General features: G+C 37.0%; 2 long non-coding RNA genes across 2 annotated transcripts; both read left to right on the top strand.

Moving 5' to 3' along the window:
* Positions 1 to 2,561: 2,561 nt before the first annotated feature.
* Positions 2,562 to 3,793, top strand: LOC142518321 (uncharacterized). The gene is made up of 2 exons (XR_012813522.1): positions 2,562 to 2,973; positions 3,594 to 3,793. It is a non-coding gene; the product is annotated as an uncharacterized LOC142518321 (long non-coding RNA).
* Positions 3,794 to 22,039: 18,246 nt separating this feature from the next.
* On the top strand, positions 22,040 to 23,291 carry LOC142518316 (uncharacterized). Its single transcript, XR_012813520.1, has 2 exons — positions 22,040 to 22,472; positions 23,092 to 23,291. It is a non-coding gene; the product is annotated as an uncharacterized LOC142518316 (long non-coding RNA).
* Positions 23,292 to 23,522: the final 231 nt, after the last annotated feature.

Raw genomic sequence — 23,522 nt, 5'->3', positions numbered from 1 at the left:
TATTTTTTATGTCAAAATTATAACTTTTACTCAAGATATGGATCGAGTCAACTCGTCCCATTAATATAGATCTGTGAGACTGTCTCACAGGAGACATACTCAAACTAATTTAAGTAATTTATTTTTTCTCTACGTTGAGAAATTTTTCGTAAATATATCGACAAACTTTTTAATTAGACTATTGATTTATGACATTTTTTAAAAATTGCAACTCATTATTATTTTAATAATGTTAGTGTTTTTTCTTCAAAAATATATTATAACGAATTTTAAGATAGTTTCTTTCTTCTTAAATAATTATTTTTGTTTTTGTTAAATTTAATGAATTATAGTCAAAAATAAATTTAGATATTGGTGAATAAACTTATCTCAAAATATTTCGGTTGTATTAGAAACACTGAAATTTTGTTCTTGTCAGCTGAGTTCTCAACAAGTCAATCAGTGAACTGTGCGGAAGCAAGCTTACTGAAACTGGTTGAACAAATGGCTTATCAAGAAGGTCAGTAAAGAAGATAGACTGAAAAGCAAATAATCACAATGTTATTTCTGAATGTTCGGATATTTAAAAACTACTTCGTCATCTCTTCTTCCTTAAGGAAGGTTTGAACTAAAAGACATTAATAATTACAAGTAATTTTAATTATTTTTTAAGTATTTTCAAAAATATTTGTACTAAATTTTAACTAAATAATAATAATAATAATAATATCGATGTATGAACAATAAATATATCAAAATTTCATGATACATTCTTCATTAAAAAGTTGAAAAGCTTAATTTTATATAAAAAATTATGATTTATTTAATATTTAAGAGAATATGCTGAACTAAATATAAAAGTAACACAAAACCCAAAATCGTGACCGAAAATAAATGAAATGAAACGATTTATATACACATTTAAGATAGTTTTATTTACACTATAATTTTTTAAAATACACTTCATATTTATTTCTTTACTCTAAAATGCATAATATGTCCTCAAATAAATTTTTAAAATATTTCTATAAACGTATAATGTCTTTTATACAATTTTTTTATTAAATATTAGAAAGTATTAAAACTAATTTACAAAAAAATCTTATAAAATTGTCTCATGAGTCAATTTGTGTAACGTCCCGAAAATCGGAAAGTCCACGTGAACCACATGCATGCAAATTATTAAATTTCTTTGGTATTTTATTAAATTCTTTTAAAGCATAAAATGCATGTTTATTTTATTAATTCTTGTTTAATTATTTTTATGCATAATTCATGTATGGTAGAATTTATTCCATACATTTTTGAAATTCATGCAGTAGGGTTTCTAAGTGCATTTTACGCTCGAATGAGGAACGGAGACCGGAGAATTTTCAGGAAAATTATTTTAATTACATGATTAATTTTTATAAATTAATATATGGTGTTTTAAGTGGATTTTTCAAATAATGGGATTTTTCTATGTATTTTATCCGCTGGACTTTATTTTTAACGGTACGCAAATTTTATCGAATCGGCTGACTTTTAAATGGTTCGGCTATCATTTACAAAACCTTTTCAACACGAAGTATTTTTGGGAAGTGAGTTTGGATTTAAGAGGGCTACTTTTAAACTTATCGGGCTTAAAACTCTTTTAAAACCTTTAAAATGAAACTTGAAGCCCATTAACCTATTATTAACCGCCCACTCCTCCAATCAGCCATTCTCTTCGTGAGTTGCAGCAACAAAGAATTCGGTGCCTCCATTTCCATTCAAGCTAGAGTCCCCTTCGGCCGTGTGTTTCATTTCATCTTTTGGTTCACAAAAAACATCAGGCACGCATGTATTATTTCCTTTGTATCATTCACACCATTATTATGTACATTTGTGTGTAAATGCGTAGCAACCTTTCGATCCAACATGGGTGCACGTTATGTTGAAGTTTTGACACGAAATCTTATTCTTTTGGTTGCATGTTCACGGTTTTTGAAGGCATCTCACGTTCTGATTGTTTTTGGTGCAAAAGGCCGCTGTTGTATCGTGGTAGGGGTCGAGTGTTGTGCAGATCATGGAGGTCTAGGGCTGTGCCTCGATCGTTTCACGGCTGGTAGCAGGGGCCGTGCGTCTTGGGGTCGCCTAGCATGGCTAGTGGCTAGATCGGAAGTTTTATAGGGGCAGTGGTGCATGGCTCGACCCTAGTCAAGCAGCTGACCCACTTGGGTCCGTAACAGGGTTAGGAGTGAGCCGTGAGCTGCTGGTCTTGGTTTAGTAGCAAGTCGAAGGGAGTAGGCCGAGGATGGTTCAGTAGTGTGATGAGCAAATTCGATTCCTAGCATGTGTGTCCAGTGTGGAGGCTGTTTGGGGTTGGGGCCGTGGGGTCACTGAGTCCAGTAGAGTCCTAGGGAGGGCTAAGAGGGGGTTGGTTAGAAGCCGACCCATTCGGTAGGGTTTTCGAAAGGCTATAGTTGTTTATTTTCCAGAAATTTTCAGAGCTGGTTCGAGGGGCATATGGGTCTGGTTTTGATGGTTTTAAGGCCTCTTAGACGTTTATTAGTGTGGTAAAAAGTCGGGAGAAATTTGGTTAGGTTTCGAGTCAATTCGGGTTAAAACCGGGACTCCGGTCTAAGTTTTAAAACGAATCGAGTGAGTTTGGTATTGGGCTCGAGTTTACATCTAGGAATGCTTTTAAAAATGTTTTGGGACATTTTAAGGGGTTTGGTAAGCTTCGGGTAAATTTTAGAGGTCCAGGGGTAAAACGGAAATTTTTGGGTTCCTAGGGGCAAAATGGTCATTTTGCACCTGGGGTGAGAATTTGGTCATGGCAGCGCCCTGAGCACAAATCATGATATTTTTAAATGTTCATGCATCACGTTTACGATTTTTACGCTATTATAATAATTATGGTGCATGCTTGGTTTAAAGGAATTAAGAGAGAAAAAGTGAGAAAGTGAAGAGCACTCCGTCTCCACCGCGCCGCGTCGTTATTTCGTTTGTTTTCTGTCAAAACAAACCAAGGCATGTTTATATCTTCTTTCACTCTTCAATCAAGCCATATAGGTATTTTTAAATATCACAAGTACATGATTTTAAAGCAAGAAGATCGAAATTGTTCATATTTAATTATGTTGGTTAATTATATTACGTGCATAGAAAATATTCATTTTTGAGATTTATGCGATATTGCTCGTGGCCATCTCACTATCATGGGAGCATTATTTCACCCGGTCGCCAGTTACCGGTCAGTTCAGTTATGTACCACCCAGTATACTGTGGCATTAGTCTGATCAGACGTTCATTACTTCACCCGGTCGCCAGTTACCGGTCATGGGAGCATTGTATTATCCGGTCGCCAGTTACCGGTCAGTTCAGTTCAGTGCAGGGGCCACTTGCGTAGACCATAATCTCAACAGAAAATTATTACATGCTATTTCAGTACAGGGCTCCAAGGAGCAAACATTTTCACTATGATTTTCAGTTCAGTTATGCACGTATTATAATTGCTCATGACAAGTTATTTTCACATTATGCCTCATGACATGATATTTTATCCCATGAAAATTTTACTATATTATTTACTCGTTGTTTACGATATATGCATGCTGAGTCTTTAGGCTCACTAGACTTGATTGTTGTAGGTACTGATGAGGTCGGGGCCGAGGGCGGGGACCAGTGAGCTAGCTTGGGTCGGCAGTAGTGGAACCCGAGGACCTCATTTTTAGCATTTATTATTTTCCGAACTCAGTTTTTATCTGTTGATGAATTATTTTAAATTGATTTTTTGCAAACATTAAATTCTTCCGCTGCTATTTTGAATATTAAACTTAATTTATCAGTTGATTTGATGAATGAGGCAAATTTTGATTATTTTAAAGTGAAAATTTTTAATTTTTCCGCAAATTTTCAAATATGAATTTTCGGGCCACTATAGCTGGTATCAGAGCAATGGTTCTGTAAAGGGTTGTACTACTACTGACCTCGAGAAGCTCACAAAGTCACGTCTTCGGTCTGTAAGTTTTACATTTACGCATTTTATTTAAAGCATGAATTATTTCTGCTTCAGATGGATCTCTTCGTTTTTCTTCCCCCTTTTTGGCATCAGCGGCAATCACATGGGCCATAAGATCATTCATTCTTCCAGACAAGTTTTGAATGCCATTGGTTAACATCTCCAGATACGGAGCTTGAGTAGAGATACGATCATTGAGAGTAGTGAGAGATTGAGTTTGAGAGTCAATCTTGGCATCCATTACTTCCATGGAGGTGGAAAATGATCGAATGAGATCATCATGCTCGGTGAGTCGATTTAGTATATCAGTTTGAGCAAGCACGATGTGACTATGATTTCTCGATACAGCTTGTCTGAAAACAATGGTTTCAGCATGCATTTTCTCCACGGGTTCCGCCGTTTTATATATTTGTTTGCTCATTCGTTCTCTGAAGATCTGGGCACCACTAAATTCTGATATGCTTTCACAGGACATCCGCTTGACTAAATCAGACAGGTTATTGAGTTCCCTTTGCAGAACGTCAATCTGAAACTCCAAATTGAATGATTCTGATTCAGGTGAGGGGGTTCGCGCAAGCATGCGTTGCCTCATTTCAGCAGCACGAGTGTCCGTGAGAGTTTGAACAGGATCAGTGACAATCAGTGCAGTAGAGACTTGATTGGTGGTGAGGGAAGTGGTGTCCATCACAGCAGTAGAAGGACCAGGGTCAGCAGAGGTTTCATCTGGAATAGCAGAGCCATTTGGTTCGGCAGCAATTATGGTAGGAACAATCTCTTCATCAGGAGCAACCAAGTTGGAGACCAAGTTCTCTTCTGTTGGAGCAACGGCAGTAGGTGAAGCTAATTGTTCTGCAATTATGGGTTCAGATTGCTGGTTCATAAGAAATTTCATTTCAGCTTGATGAGCAGCAGAAAATTTCTCTAGAGTTGGCAAAAGAGATACAGCATCTGATTCTGCCATATGTTGTTCTGCGGTTGGAGAGGGTGATTGTGGCAATGAAGTAGCTGGAACTGCTTCCTGAGTAGTAGGGGACGTGGGAACAATTGACTCAATGACTTCTTCAACGGAAGCCAGTTCATGCACAGACAAAAGAGATGATGACTGAAGAGGCCTTGTTGGTGATGCAGGAGTACTGAGAACAGAAGCTTTTGGTGAAGCTGTAGTCCGTTCCTCAACTGTCTGGATCTGTGGAAAGTCTGGAACAAGGCCGACTTGATATTCAATTGGCTCGCCAAAGCCCTTTTCTTGATCAAGAAGTTGCTCACTCATCTGTTTCAATTTGTCAGTTAGAATCAGAATGACGTTTTGATCCTGAACAGCAGTAGGAATTGTAGGATCAAAATTTGATTTAAGAATTTTCAGAACCGATTCCAACTTCTGACATTTCAGCTGTTCGAGGATGTAGCTTCTTCTACGCAATGCCTCGATTACATTTTCTGTTTTGGCAAGCTGAAAGACCCTCTTCTTAGCGTTCATTATTTTCCCATAGGATCCTTTCGTCTTGAAGTAAGCAAAAGAATGAAAAATTCGGACCTTGTGCCACTCGTCAAAGAAATTCATGTCATCATTGGCAGAGCTTTCTATTTCTGCCAAATGAAGATCAACACCTGTGGTCACAGTTGTTCTGAGTCCAAAAAATTGTGGTTCTTCAATCATCTTTCCTTTGCCTTTGTCGGTTGATGAGATAGGCAAAATGGGTCGAAATGCAGAAGATGTTGCTGGAACAGATGCAGCAGCTTGCACTGAAGTAGGAGCATTGGATCGTGCAGATGGAACCACTTCTGGAAACACCTGTCTGATTGGCACTTTCTCAATTTCAGAAATTGCTGCTGTCTTCTTGATTTTAAGAATAGTCTGTGCTTTCTTTTTTATTGGAGTTGGTAGGGATGGTTGAACATCAGCAGCAGACTCTTCTGATACTGTTTTATCAGAATCAGTAGAGACGATCACTCTTTTCCTTTTAATCTTTCGTTGAGGTTTCTGAGTCTCAGAAAGAGTCTCTCCAATCTCCTTTTTCAAGGCAACAAATTCAGCCACGGTTGGCTTGGGCCTTAAAGCGAGTACATTCTCAGCATCAATCATTGTTACCGAAACAGCATCATGTTCACTTGTAAAAGTGAAACCAGCATCCTTGAGCATTTTGCTGATCTGAACAGCAAATCCAGAACTTTTCTTGATGACCATGTCTTTCATGATTCTGAATATGAAATGACTCCAATCCACTTTAGTTCCCTTAGTGATGGCAGCCATCACTTGAACTTTCTCCTTTGTTAACTTGTTGAACGTGCCAGCTTTGACTAATATAGCCTTCGCCACAATATCAGCCAGAATTTGATATTCCATTTTGAGTAACTTTTTGTGGCAAGAAGGAGACAATTCTTCTCTAGTGGCTGAGAAAATGCTAAGAGCAATAGACATTTCTAGCTTGGAAATATCAGATAGTTCAGAAGTACCTGAAAGTGGGAGGAGAAAAGTTGCGCCCAATAGTGCGGCATCAATGGAGATGGATGCATCTCCTTGAGAGTGGACGATCTTTCCTTCATGCACAGTTGCCTTAGCGTAGAAATCCAGAAGAGCATTTTTGTATATCACAGCTGATGCTTCCAAGAAGTTTCGAAGTCCTGATTTCTCAAGGTCTTTAAACATTTTAACAAGATTCTTATCTTTGATATTGAGAACTGAAGCAAAGTTGACTTGATATGCATTAAGAGTGTATGCTCCGGCCATTTCTCTACGATGAAAGGATCAGATAAAATTTGCAATAGATAGAAGATGATTAAGAGAAAGCAGTAGCTGAGTAGCAACTGTTTTGAAACTGTAAAACTGAAAAATGAGAAGGTGATATTTTAAAATGAATGTACAGCCGTCAAGTAAACATAAGGACACGTGTCAGTATGTTTATGGTTGAATGTTTGAAAAGACTTGCAAAGTTTGTCAGAGACGCGAATGATTTAAAATTTTGAAATAGGCGGGCTGTCCAGACGGTTACTAAAAATAATCAAAAGAAGATTTGTCGTTTTATGATAACGTCTGCTGGAAGTTTCAGAGTGCTGAAATATTTGAGCACTGTGACAAAACAGCAGACTTGTTGTCTTATCGAAAAGACAAATACTCTATCTGTTTTCCGAAAATGGTATAAAAATCTTAGTCTGACTAAGATACTGTTCCCCCTCGGTAAATGCAACTAATAAGTGGATATTAAACACCAAATGACTTTTGGCAATCTTTCAATCTGAACCGTTGAAAATGAACAGTCGCAAGAGTCTTTGTGTCTTCCGAAGATTACTATAAATGCCTGCACAACTTAAACGAAGTTAAACATTCATAATCTAAAATGAAAGCTCAAGTTAAAGAAGAGTTAGAGTCTGATCCAGGGGCCGAAGCAAAAATGTTCAGAAGGAAGTTTGAAGATGTCATTCTTTACGTAATGATCCTTGGATCAAACTCCTGGAGTTGTAATGTCAACAATCAAAAAGATTTGTTGCTTCCATTTAGTCGAAGGTGTAGCATCGATCTTTTCCAGAGGCTTTCTAATGCAATAAGAGAGTGCTGATTGATCGATGAAGCTGATGCCCTGGAAAGTATCTGATTATACATTAGTGCTAACAAGACCCAAGCTTGCTAGATTCTTACTAGACCCAAGCTTGCTGGAATCTTTTCGAAGCAGACCATCCTTTTCCTGCTGAAGATACTACGATCTGGTGATATTACTGAATGCAAAAAGTTTAATGTAAAGCTTCTTGTTAAAGAGCATTTGTTGATCTACTGCTTTTACTTCTGCATCGTTTAATGTACTGGAATGGTTTCTAATAAAATTTCAGTTTAAGTACTTGATATTCCCTTCTGCTTTCCTGCAAATAACTTACTGTTGGCTAAATAAGATAAATAACTGATGAATGATGAATAAAATTCAGAAGAAGAGAAGTCGTCTTGATAGCTTCTACTGGAAGATATAATAAGCCTTGTTTTGTTAATGAGACAAAATACCTTTTGCTTCTGACACAGAATCACAGAATATCATAATAAGGTTTTTCTTAAATTAGTGCAATATATGGTAACAAATCCGATGAGAGCTAGATATGGGATGTTTCATATATCTACTGTAGTCAAGACTTTCTCGAGCTTTGGTCCCTGGTTTTCATCTATAAATATGAACATGGGTTAACCCAGATAGTCATTCTTAAGAAAAAAAATGGCAAGAGATAATAGTCCTGATTTGGCTGATGAGTTTATGAGAGAGGTGACTGCTGCAAGAAAGGAGGTAATAGAGGTCAAGGTGCTGAAGAAGACACTTGCTACTTGGACTAAAATCCAGGAGCTTATGTAATGCCCCGAAAATTTTAAAGTCCACGCAAACCACGTACATGCAATTATTAAATTCTTTTGTATTTTAATTAAATGTTTTAATTGCATGAATTAATTATGTTTTGCATACTTGCATATTTAAAATATATTTTTCTACATGATTGCATAAAAGTTGTATTTTTTAAGGAATATTCAAGTGACGATCGAGGAACGGGGACCGAGGGCTGAAGAATAGAAAATATTTTTATTAAATAATTATTTTTAATTATTTAAAATATGGTTGATGGTTTTTAATATTTTTGAAAATAAGGGGTTTTGAGGTGATTTTATACGCCGGGACATAAATTTTATCGGTGTTGCTTTTTCAACAAAAACTCGAATGTTTTGGCGACCCGGCTAATAAATTCACAAATTTTATTAAACAAAATTATTTTTAATATTTTAATTTAAGCACTAATGGGCTTAATGGGCTTAATTATCATAGTTAAAGGGCCTAAGGCCTAATTAGTGGATTTTTATGTATTTAATATGTAAAACCTCACCCCAAAACCCTCACAAAATCGGCCACACACTTTCAAGCACACCAAAACTCTCCCAAGCAAGAAAAACACACGGCACACACTATATTTTTGAAGGAAAAATTCGGTGGAAGCTTAGGGAGAGTAAAGCCGCGGTTCTCGTCCGTTCTTCGCGATCGTCAACAGGTTTTTCGTGCGTTAATTACGCAAAGGCACGCCATACATCTCCTTTTCTCATCCATCATATCATATTATTGTTTAAATAATTTATGCATGAAGCACATGAAAACAAGTTTCTGAAAATTTCGGATTTCTACACTATTGCATGTTATACTCATGGTTTTGAATCCAATAAATTGTTTTATGATACTAAGGGGCTTCCATGATGTCTAGGTTTGGTAAAGTAAGGTTTCTACTTGTTTTGGAGTCCCACACACCACACGTACATCGCCTGAAACAAAGAAAGAAAAAAGAAACAAGAACATGCAGAAACCGTGAACTTGCTGTCATGGGTTTAGGGGATCGGGTTCCTTGTTCCGGGGGTTGGCTTGTCTTTGGCTTGGGCCAGGGCATCGGCCAGGGGCTTGGTTGAGTCTAGGGTAGAGTCCTAGCCAAGCTAGGACTCGAGTTTGAGGGCTGGGAGGAGCCCTGAAACAAGAGGACTCCTACCCGAGAGCTTCTATGAGGTAGCGCAGGGTTCCAGCTTGTGCAGGAAAGAAGAGGCTCGGCCAGGGGGCTACGGGCTGGGCTAGGCAAGGTCCTTAGGGTCCTAGGAGGGTACACAAGGGCTGGGCTAGGGGCTGGTATGGTTTAGTTCTAGTAGGACCGAGCAAGAAAGATGGAACCGTGAGGAAAGCCATCAAGCTCGCAGGTTGCTGTCGTCTGGTTCAGAGCTTCGCTGCCTGGGTTCAAGGGGCTGGGTTGGTCTGGGCTTGGCCTGGGCGTGGTCCAGGGAAGGTTAGGGTCATGAGGGGTCAAGTGGTTAAGGGCTGGAAAGGGTCCTAGTCTAGATAGGAGTCCTAAAGTCCCTAGGATACACATGCACAACACGTACAGAACATGGGTCATGTTCCAGAAAGTTTAGAGCGGGCCAGGGCCGGGGTTTTTGGGCTGTGCTTGGTCAGGAGGGTCCCTAGGTGGGTTGGCTAGGTTTTGGCTCAAGATGGCTCGGGCGTGGCTCGGGTAAATTAGGAGATGGCTCGGTGTGTTCGATAAGGTGTCAAAAACGAAAATAATAAAGCTAAAATCGAATCCAAGCGTCCACGGGGGTGGCTCATGACTTGGAAGGGTAGAATAAATCATAAAAATGCTATGTTTAAAAATTTGGGATCAAAATAACGAGTTTTGGATTTATTCGGAATTTAATCGCCGCACGAAAAGCTAATTAACGAGTTAATTGAAAAGTCTAGTTTTAGGCTTTATAAAATTATGAAAAATTACGTTTAAGCTTAAATAATTATTAGAAGTCTAAATTTTTAATTTGGGAATTTTATATTAAGGTTTGGTTTAATTCGGGATTAAAACATGTTAATACGTCTTATTTAAAGATTAAATTAAAAGTCCTCGATTTAAGCTAAATAAAAATATGAAAAAAATTCATGTAGGCTTAAATAATTATTTGGGACATGTTAGAGTCATGAAATCAAGATAAAAGTCGAAAACGTAAAATATCGAGTCTAGGGGTAAAAGGGTCTTTTTACACCTAAAAATTAGTAAACGTCATGGCAGTGCCCTAAATGCTGTTTTATGTGCTAATATGATTATTTGCTATAGTTATGGATGTTTATGGAAATTGTTTTATGTTAAAATGATATTTTAAATGTTTATGGGATTTTATATGTTAAAATGATATTTTAAATGTTTAGGAAATTTTATATGTTTATGATTTAATATGTCAAAATGTTATTGTAAATGTTTTGAGGTTAAAATGTCATTTTAAATGTTTATGAAAAGTTCATGATTAAATTATGATTTTAAAATGTCTATTTGATTTTTATGATTTAAGGAATACATTTAAAAGACATGTTGCATGCTTGGCTTCGAAAACAAAATGTTATGTTATGCATGATTTTTATAAAGTGATGTGAATGAAAAATGTTGAAGGAAGTGAAGTGATTGTGACTAATTCGTTAATGATGGCGACGTCGTGAGGGTTATGGTCCCAGTGGGAGCCCGATGATCGCGTTTCTATTATTACGAATATGAGGTTATGAGGTTGAGGTAAGAATGGGAATATTGTGAGGGGAGAAGGCCCCAGAGGGAGCCCATTTATGGGAAAAGGCCCCAGAGGGAGCCCCGACGATCGTATTTCTATTCGATCATGTTAGGCCAAGGCTCAGTTGACCGGTGAGAGTGTCGCTGATGTCCCCGCCGCCCATTACTGTGGTTTTATATAGATGGATCCATCGTCATGTCATGTCATGTCAGGAAAGTCACAATTAACGATCCGAATTCAACAAAAGAAAAGAGGAAAAGAAAAGAAAAATGTTCATGATCATGTTTAAGGTTTTATGTCATGTCATGTTGAGGAAAAAGAAATTCATGTTTGCATGTTATGAAAATGTTTATGTTTAAAGTTTTATGCATCATGAAAATGTTTACGAAAATGTTTATGATTATGCATCTTCATGAAAACGATATTTTAAGTACAAGTATTTTTCACCGTTATATGTTGACTGTATTACGTATTACTCGTTATAAAGATTATGGTGTGTTGAGTCTTTAGACTCACTAGGTGTGATGGATGCAGGTGGTATTGAGGGAGGACTTGATGAGTGATTTGATTGGGCTGAAGGCGCACACAACCCGAGGACCAGCGCTTCTACTTTTTCCGCATTATGACTTTTGACTCATGCTTTATGATTAAAGATTTTTAAGATTATTTATTGATGCATTTGAGAGATTTTTGAGAGGTTTAGTATGGGCTATTCTTTTCAAATTATTGCTTTTTAGGTTTGGTAAAATGTTTGACGATTTTATGCTTTAAAATATTTTCCTTTGGATTTTTAAATAGCAGTTGGATGTTTATTTTTAAAATGATGTCAAAAATATTTTATGGATCGGCCAATGTTAAGTGATTTTTTAAAAAAAAAATTTCTAATACTTTTAAAGCAATAAAAAGGGCAGGGCGTTTCAGCTTAGGTCTTCCTTCGAGAGTGGGCGAACATCTTCTATTAAGGAGTTGATGATGATGTCGAAGTATTATCGACGTCTCCATAGTGCTGATAGTGCTGACGTTGTCTCTGGTGATGGCGTCTACCTTCTTATGCTCTTAAAGGAGCTTAAGACTCTGAAAAAGATTGCTTTTTCAGATGAGTTTTTACGTACCTCTACTGGAGAGCTGACCGCTTGGTTGGCATCCTGGAGAGTTTACGTTAAAATAGAAGTGAAAAATGTACGCCCCCGTTTCTATTATCTATAATGAAATATTATGTCTACTGATTGTCTCCATCGTTCAACTTTTACCTTCTGCAAAATTAGAAACTGAATAATCACAGAGGAAAAGTTAAGCCAAAATATCAGATAATGATAAATAATTAAGTTAAATCTATCAATCCAAGTGTATTTCGAAAGTAAGAAAACTTATTCTCAGGGAGAGGTTTTGTAAAGATGTCTGCTGCTTGCTGATCAGTAGGAATGTATTCCAGACGAATGTTCTTCTTCTGCACATGATCTCTGATGAAATGATGTCTGATGTCTATGTGCTTCATTCTGGAATGAAGTACTGGATTTTGTGTGATTGCAATGGCACTGGTATTGTCACAGAAAATAGGTGATTCGGAGGCTTGAATTCCATAGTCTTTTAACTGTTGCTGAATCCATAATATTTGAGAGCAGCAGCTTCCAGCAGCCACATATTCTGCTTCTGCAGTAGATGTGGCTATGGAGGTCTGCTTTTTACTAAACCAGGATATCAGCCTGTCACCAAAAAATTGACAAAAACCACTTGTGCTTTTCCTATCCAGTTTACATCCTGCATAATCAGCATCTGAGTATCCAATAAGATTAAACGACGAGTCCTTGGGATACCAGAGGCCTACATTTTGAGTACCCTTAATATATTTTAAAATCTTTTTACCAGCAATGTAATGTGATTGTTTAGGGTTTGATTGAAATCTAGCACAAATGCAAACAGAAAACATGATATCTGGTCTACTGGAAGTCAGATATAACAATGAACCAATAAGACCGCGATACTGAGTTACCTCTACTGGAATTTCACTTTCATCTTTATCAAGTTTAATAGATGAGCTCATTGGAGTAGAAGCAGCAGAGCATGCTTCCATACCGAACTTTTTCAGAAGCTCCTTGGTGTACTTGGCTTGATTTATAAAAATTCCAGTATCAAGTTGTTTAATCTGTAATCCTAAGAAGAATGTTAATTCTCCCATCATGCTCATCTCGAACTGGTCCTGCATTAACTTAGCAAACTTTGCACATAATTTGGGGTTAGTTGACCCAAATATGATATCATCAACATAAATCTGAACTAATAATATGTGTTTGTTTTTGGCTAAGGTAAACAAGGTTTTATCTACAGTACCAACGATGAAACCATGATTAATTAGAAATTGTGAAAGTGTATCGTACCAATCCCTAGGTGCTTGTTTCAGACCATACAATGCTTTATATAATTTAAAAACATGATTTGGTAACTCATGATTAGAAAAACCTGGAGGCTGTTCAACATAGACTTCCTCTTGTAGTAGACCATTAAGAAACGCACTCTTTACATCCATTTGATATATTTTGAAGTTTTTGAAAGCAGCAAAGGCTAAGAATATTCTGATAGCTTCGAGCCTAGCTACTGGTGCAAAGGTTTCATCATAGTCTATTCCTTCTTCTTGTCTAAATCCTTGTGCCACCAGTCTTGCTTTGTTTCTTACAACTGTTCCTTCCTCATTTAGTTTGTTTCTGAATACCCACCGAGTTCCAATGACAGCTTGGTGAGAAGGTCTAGGTACTAGAAACCAAACTTTATTCCTCTCAAATTGATTCAGCTCTTCTTGCATAGCTTCTATCCAACTGGGATCCAAAAGAGCTTCTTCAATCTTCTTTGGTTCATCTTGAGAAATAAACGCAGCATGTATGTATTCATTTATCATTTGCCTTCTGGTTCTCAAAGGCGCTGCTAGATTACCAATAACCAATGATGGAGGATGAGATTTTCTCCAAATAAAAGGATTTAAAAGGATATCTTCCTGATTTGATATGTTGAGATTGTTCTCGACGGAACCAGTAGTAGGTTCTTGAGTGTCTTATGCTGGTATTGGCAGATCTAATGTCTGTAATTCTGGTTCCACTATCGGAATGTCTGGTTCTGGATTTTGAAGATCCTTGATGTTTGCTTCTACATTATCTTCACTGTCCAGTTCCAAGTGGATCCTGTCTAACCTGTTACTTAAATCTGACGTGTTAGATATTTCAGGAGCACTGCTGTCTTCATCGAAGACAACATGAATCGACTCTTCAACATTAAGAGTTCTATTGTTGAAAATTCTAAAGGCTTTGCTTATAGCAGAGTAACCAACAAAAAATCCAGCATCTGATTTTGAGTCAAATGCAGTTAAGTGATTTTTGCCATTATTTAGTACAAAACATTTGCAACCAAACACATGAAAATAAGATACGTTGGGTTTATTCCCTTTCCATATTTCATACGGAGTTTGATTGTGCCTTTTGTTGACCATAATTCTGTTTTGCGTGTAACAAGCAGTGTTAATTGCTTCAGCCCAGAAGCGCTGAGAGATGTCTGCATCTGCTAGCATTGTTCTAGCTGCTTCTTTTAGAGTTCTATTTCTCCTCTCAGCTACTCCGTTTTGTTGAGGTGTTCTGGCAGCTGAATATTCATGATGAATCCCCTGTTCATCCAAATATAACTCAAGATTTTTGTTAGTGAACTCAGTACCCCGATCACTTCTGATCTTAATGATGAAAGAAGATTTTTCATTTTGAATCCTTTTCAGAAGCTTGATCAGGAGGCTACTGGTTTGATCTTTTCCTGCGAGAAATATTATCCAAGTGAATCTAGAAAAATCATCAATAACAACAAGAGTATATTTCATTCCCCCTAAGCTCATGATAGAGATTGGACCAAATAGATCCATATGCAGTAATTCCAGACATCTTGAAGTTGACTTGCTATCTTTGTTCTTGAAACTAGATCTTATCTGTTTCCCAAGCTGACAAGCAGAACAAACATGGTTTTTAACAAAATTAATATCAGGTAGGCCATCAACTATATTCTGCTTTTTGAGATGATTGATTGACTTGAAATTCAGATGATTCAATTTCTTGTGCCATAGCCAGTGTTTATTACTAAGCGAGGCAACTAAGCATGTAGGAGTGTTGACATGATTTGAGTTCCAAGAGACTCTGTAGGTGTTGCCTTCTCTCTTTCCAGTTAATACAGTAGTTTCAGCAGAATCTCTAACTACACATGAGTGCTTCTGAAAAGCTACAGAATAACCATTATCACATAGTTGACTAATGCTAATTAGATTGTAACAAAGGTTGTCAACTAATAACACATCATTAATGGTTATGTTACCATGGATAATCTTACCTTTACCCACGGTTTTACCTTTTGAATTGTCTCCAAAAGTTATCCTTGGTCCAGTGCAACTCATTATCTCGGAGAGTAGGTTTTTCTGTTCAGTCATGTGTCTGGAACATCCACTGTCCAGATACCATGTAGATTTACTGATTTCTGTTTTCTTCTGCTGTTCCTGCAAACACAAATTTTAGTATCTAGTACCCAAATCTATTTGGGTCCAAGCCTTATCAGTCCTTTGGGGACCCACATTTGTACAATTTTTGTACTTCGGGTATCCATGGAAGTGTGTGCAACAAAGGGTCTGTTGTTTTTAACATTGTGCATCTTAGTACGTTGTTCTTCCCTTCTGTTTCTGTTGTCCAGCCTGTATCTCTTCTGAACAGGTTTAGAATTATAGTACTGGTAGTTTTTAACCTTCATAGGAGGTTGTCTTCCTGAGTTGAATCCACTCATGATTCTAGAACTCTGGTCAACTTTTTCCTTAGGTTTAACATAACCCAGACCATAGTGCATTCTTCTGTTCATCTGATTTACATTCCTTTCTACTGAAACAGTAGGTACTTCTGGTTTCTGTACCACGCTGGATTTCACAAAATGAATATACTTCCCTTTGAACATATCCAGTTTTGGCTTAGTATTTGTTTCAGAGGTGCCTTCATTATTACAAAATTCGAGACCACTCCTGTCTCCAGATTGTTTTTGTAACTCTTGCATATTTTCCAGTGAAATAGAAGACTTGTTCCAAGCATTTACCAGTAGTGATAAATTCTGGTTTTCAGAAAGCATCTTCTGGTAATCTGCTTTTGCTCTTTCATTCTCCGTTTTTAATTTACTCATCTCAACTTGTAAATCATTACAGTTGTCTACTTGCAAGCAAGTTAACTTACTGTTCTGATCCTTTAAGTTCTGATTTTCGATCTTAACTTCTTCGAATGATTGAGAAAGTCTAGAATACTCTTCTACCATGTCATGTAATGCATTAACCAGATCAGTTCGTGTGAATTCGTTAGAATCAAAATCAAATACCTCTCCAGATGTCGAGGTTGAATCAGTGTTTGCCATGAGACATTTAACTTCTTCTGCATCACTGTCACTGGAATGACTTTCTGAATCAGATGACTCAGAACTGGAGTCCGCCCATTTGGATTTTCTTTCTTCAGCAATCATTGCTTTTCGATCTCTTCTGGACTTTTTGTCATTCCTCTTGTGATCCTTTCTCTTCTGGTCATCCTTCTTTGGTTTAGGACAATCAGCAATGAAGTGACCTATTTTTCCACAGTTAAAGCATCCCGTATCACCAGATGGTGAATCTTTCTTGAAGTTGCGATTGGGACCCTTATAAGTTCGATGGTTCTTTTTCATGAACCTGGAGAATTTCTTTACAAACAAGGACATAGCATCACTACTGATTTGTTCAGCAGTCTTCTCCAATGTACTGTCAATTATCACAGTAGGTAATGCTTGAGGTACAGCTGTAGCAGCAGTAGAAGAGGTAGTAGCAGTAGCAGTAACAGCAAGAGCCTTGGTAGGTAGACTTGAGGGCTCTTCTCCACTTCTTACCTCCAGTTCGAACTCGTATGCTTTCAGGTCTGCAAACAAGTCGTGCAGTTCCAACTTGTTTAGATCTTTGGACACTCTCATAGCCATTATTTTTACATCCCATTCTCTGGGTAAGGCTCTCATCACCTTGAGAGCTATTTCTCTGTTGCTATGTTCTTTTTACCCAGAGCTGTTAGCTCATTTACCAAGCTACTGAATCTTTCATCGAACTCATTTAGAGTTTCACCAACTTTCATTTTTAGATTTTCGAACTTCTGCATTGCTACAGACAGTTTGTTTTCTTTCGTTTGCTCATTTCCCTCACATATCTGGATGAGCTTTTCCCAAATATCTTTTGCAGTAGAACACATTTTAATCTTTCTAAAGGTATTCTTGTCGAGAGTTTTATAAAATATATCCTTTGCAACATTATCAAGGTTGGCCTTCTTCTTATCTTCGCTGGTCCATTCACTTCTTGATTTTTCAACCATCTGCGATGCACCCTCAGTAACAGCAACAGCTGTGTTAGGCTTTAATATTTTCAATGGACCATCTGTGATGACATACCACATGTCATCATCTGTGCTGCAAGATGAGCTTGCATTCTAATCTTCCAATCATCAAAATCTTCCTTAGAGAACATAGGGATCTTGCTAAAGTGTGCCATCTGTTGTAGTTTTTCACGAACAAGAATAACCTGCTCTGATACCAATTGTTGAGGATCGAAGTTGAGTTTAGAGGGGGGGGGGGTGGGTGAATAAACTCTACTCGTTTTTCCTTTCTTTTGATGAGGTACTAAAATCCTGTTAGAGATAGTAGTTTATCTTGTTGCGTATACCTTCACCTAGATTACAATTATAGGTGCGGAAACAATCTGATGAAGTAAGTGAAAGACAATAATAACAGTAGGCAGTATGTGTTTATGGAACTTCGAAGATGAAATCTTCTACGTCTCCCCTTCTCCTGTTTCCAGAAGGTATAACTAAAAGACTTTGGATATTACAGTACAACTCTTGTACACACCCACTTCAGAAGGACTTACACCTTTGCCTACTGAAACTCTTAGTTACTCGACTCAAAAAGTACGTGATACAAAAGGTTCTGAAAAGACTTTTCAGATTACAAGCTCTTCCTGATAAAGTATAAGTGTTGTAAAAGATTGTGAAGAGTGTAAGAATCAGTAGCACAGGATGATCTTCAAAAGATCAGATATTTGCTATGAAGCGTGTGCTACTTTTCTTTGTGTTGAACTCAAAGTTATCAAGGAATTTCGAGGTTGTCTCGTTAAGTGAAATAGCATTGATCCTTGAAAAGATATTATGCGTAGAGTTCTCTCTTTTGTAAGGGTTTGTTCCATGTATATATAAGCGACTGAGTTCAACGTTTATGATCAGAAGATGTCTTCAGATTTCTGATAGAGTCAGCTTTATTACCAAAAAGAATTCTTGCAGAAAAGCTATAAAACAATCAGTCTTGTTTTATACTAAACTCGGTAAAGTGAATTAAATGACTATGTATAGCATTTAATGCTACAATTAATACTAGTACTTGGTAAATTTAACGGTAACATTTAAAGTAGTCACGTTAGGCAACATCTTCTATTGATTCTGTTTTTCTATCCTTTCTACTGCTTTTGTTTCACTAGACCAGTAGCTTCTGATTTTTTTTGTCTACTGTTTTCTTAAAGAGTGCTGCTGGTCTGCTGGTTTTTATTTTCATCGCCACAATTAATTCATATCTATCAGAGTTCGAGAGTCTAAAAGTTTAATGAGTTAAAGATGGAAAATTTTATGGGGACAATGATGCAAATTTCGAAGAGTTGTAGGGACAAAATGTAAATTTGGAGAACTGTAAGGGTCAGATTGCAATTTCCAAAATTTTAAGGATTAAATGCAAACTTTTGAGGAATTGGAATTTTAAGTATTTATAGAAATGTAAGACGTGTTATGGGAATTAATTTTGGGTTTAATAAACTTAAGGCTATTGAACCTTATGATGCGGGAAATCTATAAAATGAAATTGGGAATACTGAGGACTAATGGGTAATTGTGGAATTTCGAGATTTAGGGAAAAGTTGGATGATATTCGAGGAAAGTAAGAATTAATTTTACAATTTTAATAAATTTGAGAACCTATTTAGTAGTAAGTGAGAATTGAACGGTTCAAATGATAGGAATTTTCGGTTATTTAGGCTCGAAAGAGATATAGAATATTTAGATATTTGGGTTATAATGTTATAATGAATGGTAACCAAGGACATTGTAGGATGAATCAATTTAGACGTGAAAATTTAAGCGTTAGTGAAATAATGTTGTGGCAAATTAAGAATTTGAAATGATGACAATTTAAGGTGAAGTTGATCAGTTAGTTAAGTTATAAGAGTAGACATTGAGCTAACAAAATTTTTGGAATTTAATTTTGGTGTATCATAAGTTTTAATCATGATCTTAAGAGTTAAACTTATACCTTTGTTGGAATTTCATTTTCTAGAAAATTGTGTATGATTGATGGTTAGGTTATTTGATAGACGCATGTAAGAATTGAGGTAGACACCTTGTCTTGAGGAATTTTTGTAAGTCATGAAGAAACTTGAGAATAAGTGAATATGTGTGTTGGAATTATGTTATCCAACACTATTTGGGTTGCGTAAGTTTGAATTTCAAATTTAGGGGATATGCGTTCATACGAAAATTTTGGGTGAAATAAAAACAAAAGGGAATTATTAGTTGTGTTCAACATAAGTTACCAATGGTCGAATGTTAAGATTTTTATCGAGTAAGAAATCTAAAACCTTGATATGGGGATTCTAGAACTCTACGGGTTATAAGTGAAGTTGATTTATTAAAATTATTCTAAGGCTACGATGGGATGATTTAATAAGTTTTATACGCTAGCATGTATTAAGCATTGAGGATATGTAAGAATGCGACATTCGTTTCAATGAGGAAAGTTCAAGGGCCTTAGGCCTCAACTATATTGTAATTGGGAAGAAAATGGTTTAAGCATGTAATTGGGACTTGAAAGGCTTTAAAATATAGGTAGAAGTTTGATATTGTATAAATGGGTTTTATGAATTATCACTACTCGAAATTTAAGATTTGCGACAATTTAATATTTGGGATGTACTTGTAAATAATTAAGTTATGTAAGTTTGGTGCCATAAGATAAAGATACGATTCAAGGATCTTGGGCTAATCTTATTATGAGGTTGAGATAAGGTTTAACATTTAATTGTTTTACCGAGGATAGAAGTCGATCAGTAACTTTTGGTGCTAAGGTTTCTTAAGTTGAATCGCATAAATGCTAATGTAATAGTTCGATGAATATTAGGGGTAAAATATAAGAAAAGTAAGGTGCGATAAGTTTGGACATTCATTTCTATTATGAGGAATTGCGAGATAAGTAAAAGTCGAGTTCATAGTAGAATAGAACTAAGTCACCATAAGTTGTTTTAAGTTACGATTCGCAAACGAGGATTAGAAAGTAGAGTTAATCAGGACCGAGGAAGACATAAGGACATCTTAAGATTTATTATTTTATCAGAGAAGCGCCGCGAAAGCGTGACCATTGGGATATTAGAACTAAGTTTAAACTTTGTGATTATCAAGGATAAGCGAATTTCGGGGACGAAATTCAATTTAAGGGGGAGAGATTGTAACGTCCAGAAAATCGGAAAGTCCACGTGAACCACATGCATGCAAATTGATAAATTTTCATTGGTATTTTATTAAATTCTTTTAAAGCATAAATGCATGTTTATTTTATTAATTCGTGTTTAATTATTTTTATGCATAATTCATGTATGGTAGAATTTATTCCATACATTTTTGAAATTCATGCAGTAGAGTTTTCTAAGTGCATTTTACGCTCGAATGAGGAACGGAGACCGGAGAATTTTCAGGAAAATTATTTTAATTACATGATTAATTTTTATAAATTAATATATGGTGTTTTAAGTGGATTTTTCAAATAATGGGATTTTTCTATGTATTTATCCGCAGGACTTATTTTTAACGGTACGCAAATTTTATCGAATCGGAAGACTTTTTAATGGTTCGGCTATCATTTTCAAACCTTTTCAACACGAAGTATTTTTCGAAAGTGAGTTTGGATTTAAGAGGGCTACTTTTAAACTTATCGGGCTTAAAACTCTTTTAAAACCTTTAAAATGAAACTTGAGGCCCATTAACCTATTATTAACTATATAATTATCACTTAAGCACAATTTAACCTAAACCTAAATTCATTTAGCCGACACTTCCCCTCTCCACTCAGCCGCCCACTCCTCCAATCAGCCATTCTCTTCGTGAGTTGCAGCAACAAAGAATTCGGTGCCTCCATTTCCATTCAAGCTAGAGTCCCCTTCGGCCGTGTGTTTCATTTCATCTTTTGGTTCACAAAAACATCAGGCACGCATGTATTCTTTCCTTTGTATCATTCACGCCATTATTATGTACATTTGTGTGTAAATGCATAGCAACCTTTCGATCCAACATGGGTGAACGTTATGTTGAAGTTTTGACACGAAATCTTATTCTTTTGGTTGCATGTTCACGGTTTTTGAAGGCATCTCACGTTCTGATTGTTTTTGGTGCAAAAGGCCGCTGTTGTATCGTGGTAGGGGTCGAGTGTTGTGCAGATCATGGAGGTCTAGGGCTGTGCCTCGATCGTTTCACGGCTGGTAGCAGGGGCCGTGCGTCTTGGGGTCGCCTAGCATGGCTAGTGGCTAGATCGGAAGTTTTATAGGGGCAGTGGTGCATGGCTCGACCCTAGTCAAGCAGCTGACCCACTTGGGTCCGTAACAGGGTTAGGAGTGAGCCGTGAGCTGCTGGTCTTGGTTTAGTAGCAAGTCGAAGGGAGTAGGCCGAGGATGGTTCAGTAGTGTGATGAGCAAATTCGATTCCTAGCATGTGTGTCCAGTGTGGAGGCTGTTTGGGGTTGGGGCCGTGGGGTCACTGAGTCCAGTAGAGTCCTAGGGAGGGCTAAGAGGGGGTTGGTTAGAAGCCGACCCATTCGGTAGGGTTTTCGAAAGGCTATAGTTGTTTATTTTCCAGAAATTTTCAGAGCTGGTTCGAGGGGCATATGGGTCTGGTTTTGATGGTTTTAAGGACTCTTAGACGTTTATTAGTGTGGTAAAAAGTCGGGAGAAATTTGGTTAGGTTTCGAGTCGATTCGGGTTAAAACCGGGACTCCGGTCTAAGTTTTAAAACGAATCGAGTGAGTTTGGTATTGGGCTCGAGTTTACATCTAGGAATGCTTTTAAAAATGTTTTGGGACATTTTAAGGGGTTTGGTAAGCTTCGGGTAAATTTTAGAGGTCCAGGGGTAAAACGGAAATTTTTGGGTTCCTAGGGGCAAAATGGTCATTTTGCACCCGGGGTGAGAATTTGGTCATGGCAGCGCCCTGAGCACAAATCATGATATTTTTAAATGTTCATGCATCACGTTTACGATTTTTACGCTATTATAATAATTATGGTGCATGCTTGGTTTAAAGGAATTAAGAGAGAAAAAGTGAGAAAGTGAAGAGCACTCCGTCTCCACCGCGCCGCGTCGTTATTTCGTTTGTTTTCTGTCAAAACAAACCAAGGCATGTTTATATCTTCTTTCACTCTTCAATCAAGCCATATAGGTATTTTTAAATATCGCAAGTACATGATTTTAAAGCAAGAAGATCGAAATTGTTCATATTTAATTATGTTGGTTAATTATATTACGTGCATAGAAAATATTCATTTTTGAGATTTATGCGATATTGCTCGTGGCCATCTCACTATCATGGGAGCATTATTTCACCCGGTCGCCAGTTACCGGTCAGTTCAGTTATGTACCACCCAGTATACTGTGGCATTAGTCTGATCAGACGTTCATTACTTCACCCGGTCGCCAGTTACCGGTCATGGGAGCATTGTATTATCCGGTCGCCAGTTACCGGTCAGTTCAGTTCAGTGCAGGGGCCACTTGCGTAGACCATAATCTCAACAGAAAATTATTACATGCTATTTCAGTACAGGGCTCCAAGGAGCAAACATTTTCACTATGATTTTCAGTTCAGTTATGCACGTATTATAATTGCTCATGACAAGTTATTTTCACATTATGCCTCATGACATGATATTTTATCCCATGAAAATTTTACTATATTATTTACTCGTGTTTACGATATATGCATGCTGAGTCTTTAGGCTCACTAGACTTGATTGTTGTAGGTACTGATGAGGTCGGGGCCGAGGGCGGGGACCAGTGAGCTAGCTTGGGTCGGCAGTAGTGGAACCCGAGGACCTCATTTTTAGCATTTATTATTTTCCGAACTCAGTTTTTATCTGTTGATGAATTATTTTAAATTGATTTTTTGCAAACATTAAATTCTTCCGCTGCTATTTTGAATATTAAACTTAATTTATCAGTTGATTTGATGAATGAGGCAAATTTTGATTATTTTAAAGTGAAAATTTTTAATTTTTCCGCAAATTTTCAAATATGAATTTTCGGGCCACTATAGCTGGTATCAGAGCAATGGTTCTGTAAAGGGTTGTACTACTACTGACCTCGAGAAGCTCACAAAGTCACGTCTTCGGTCTGTAAGTTTTACATTTACGCATTTTATTTAAAGCATGAATTATTTCTGCTTCAGATGGAT

The sequence above is a fragment of the Primulina tabacum genome, chromosome 1, assembly GCF_025594145.1.
Source record: "Primulina tabacum isolate GXHZ01 chromosome 1, ASM2559414v2, whole genome shotgun sequence".
Taxonomy (NCBI): Eukaryota; Viridiplantae; Streptophyta; class Magnoliopsida; order Lamiales; family Gesneriaceae; genus Primulina; species Primulina tabacum.
The sequence above is the reverse complement of the archived record's forward strand: the minus strand, read 5'-3'. Positions and strand labels throughout refer to the sequence as shown.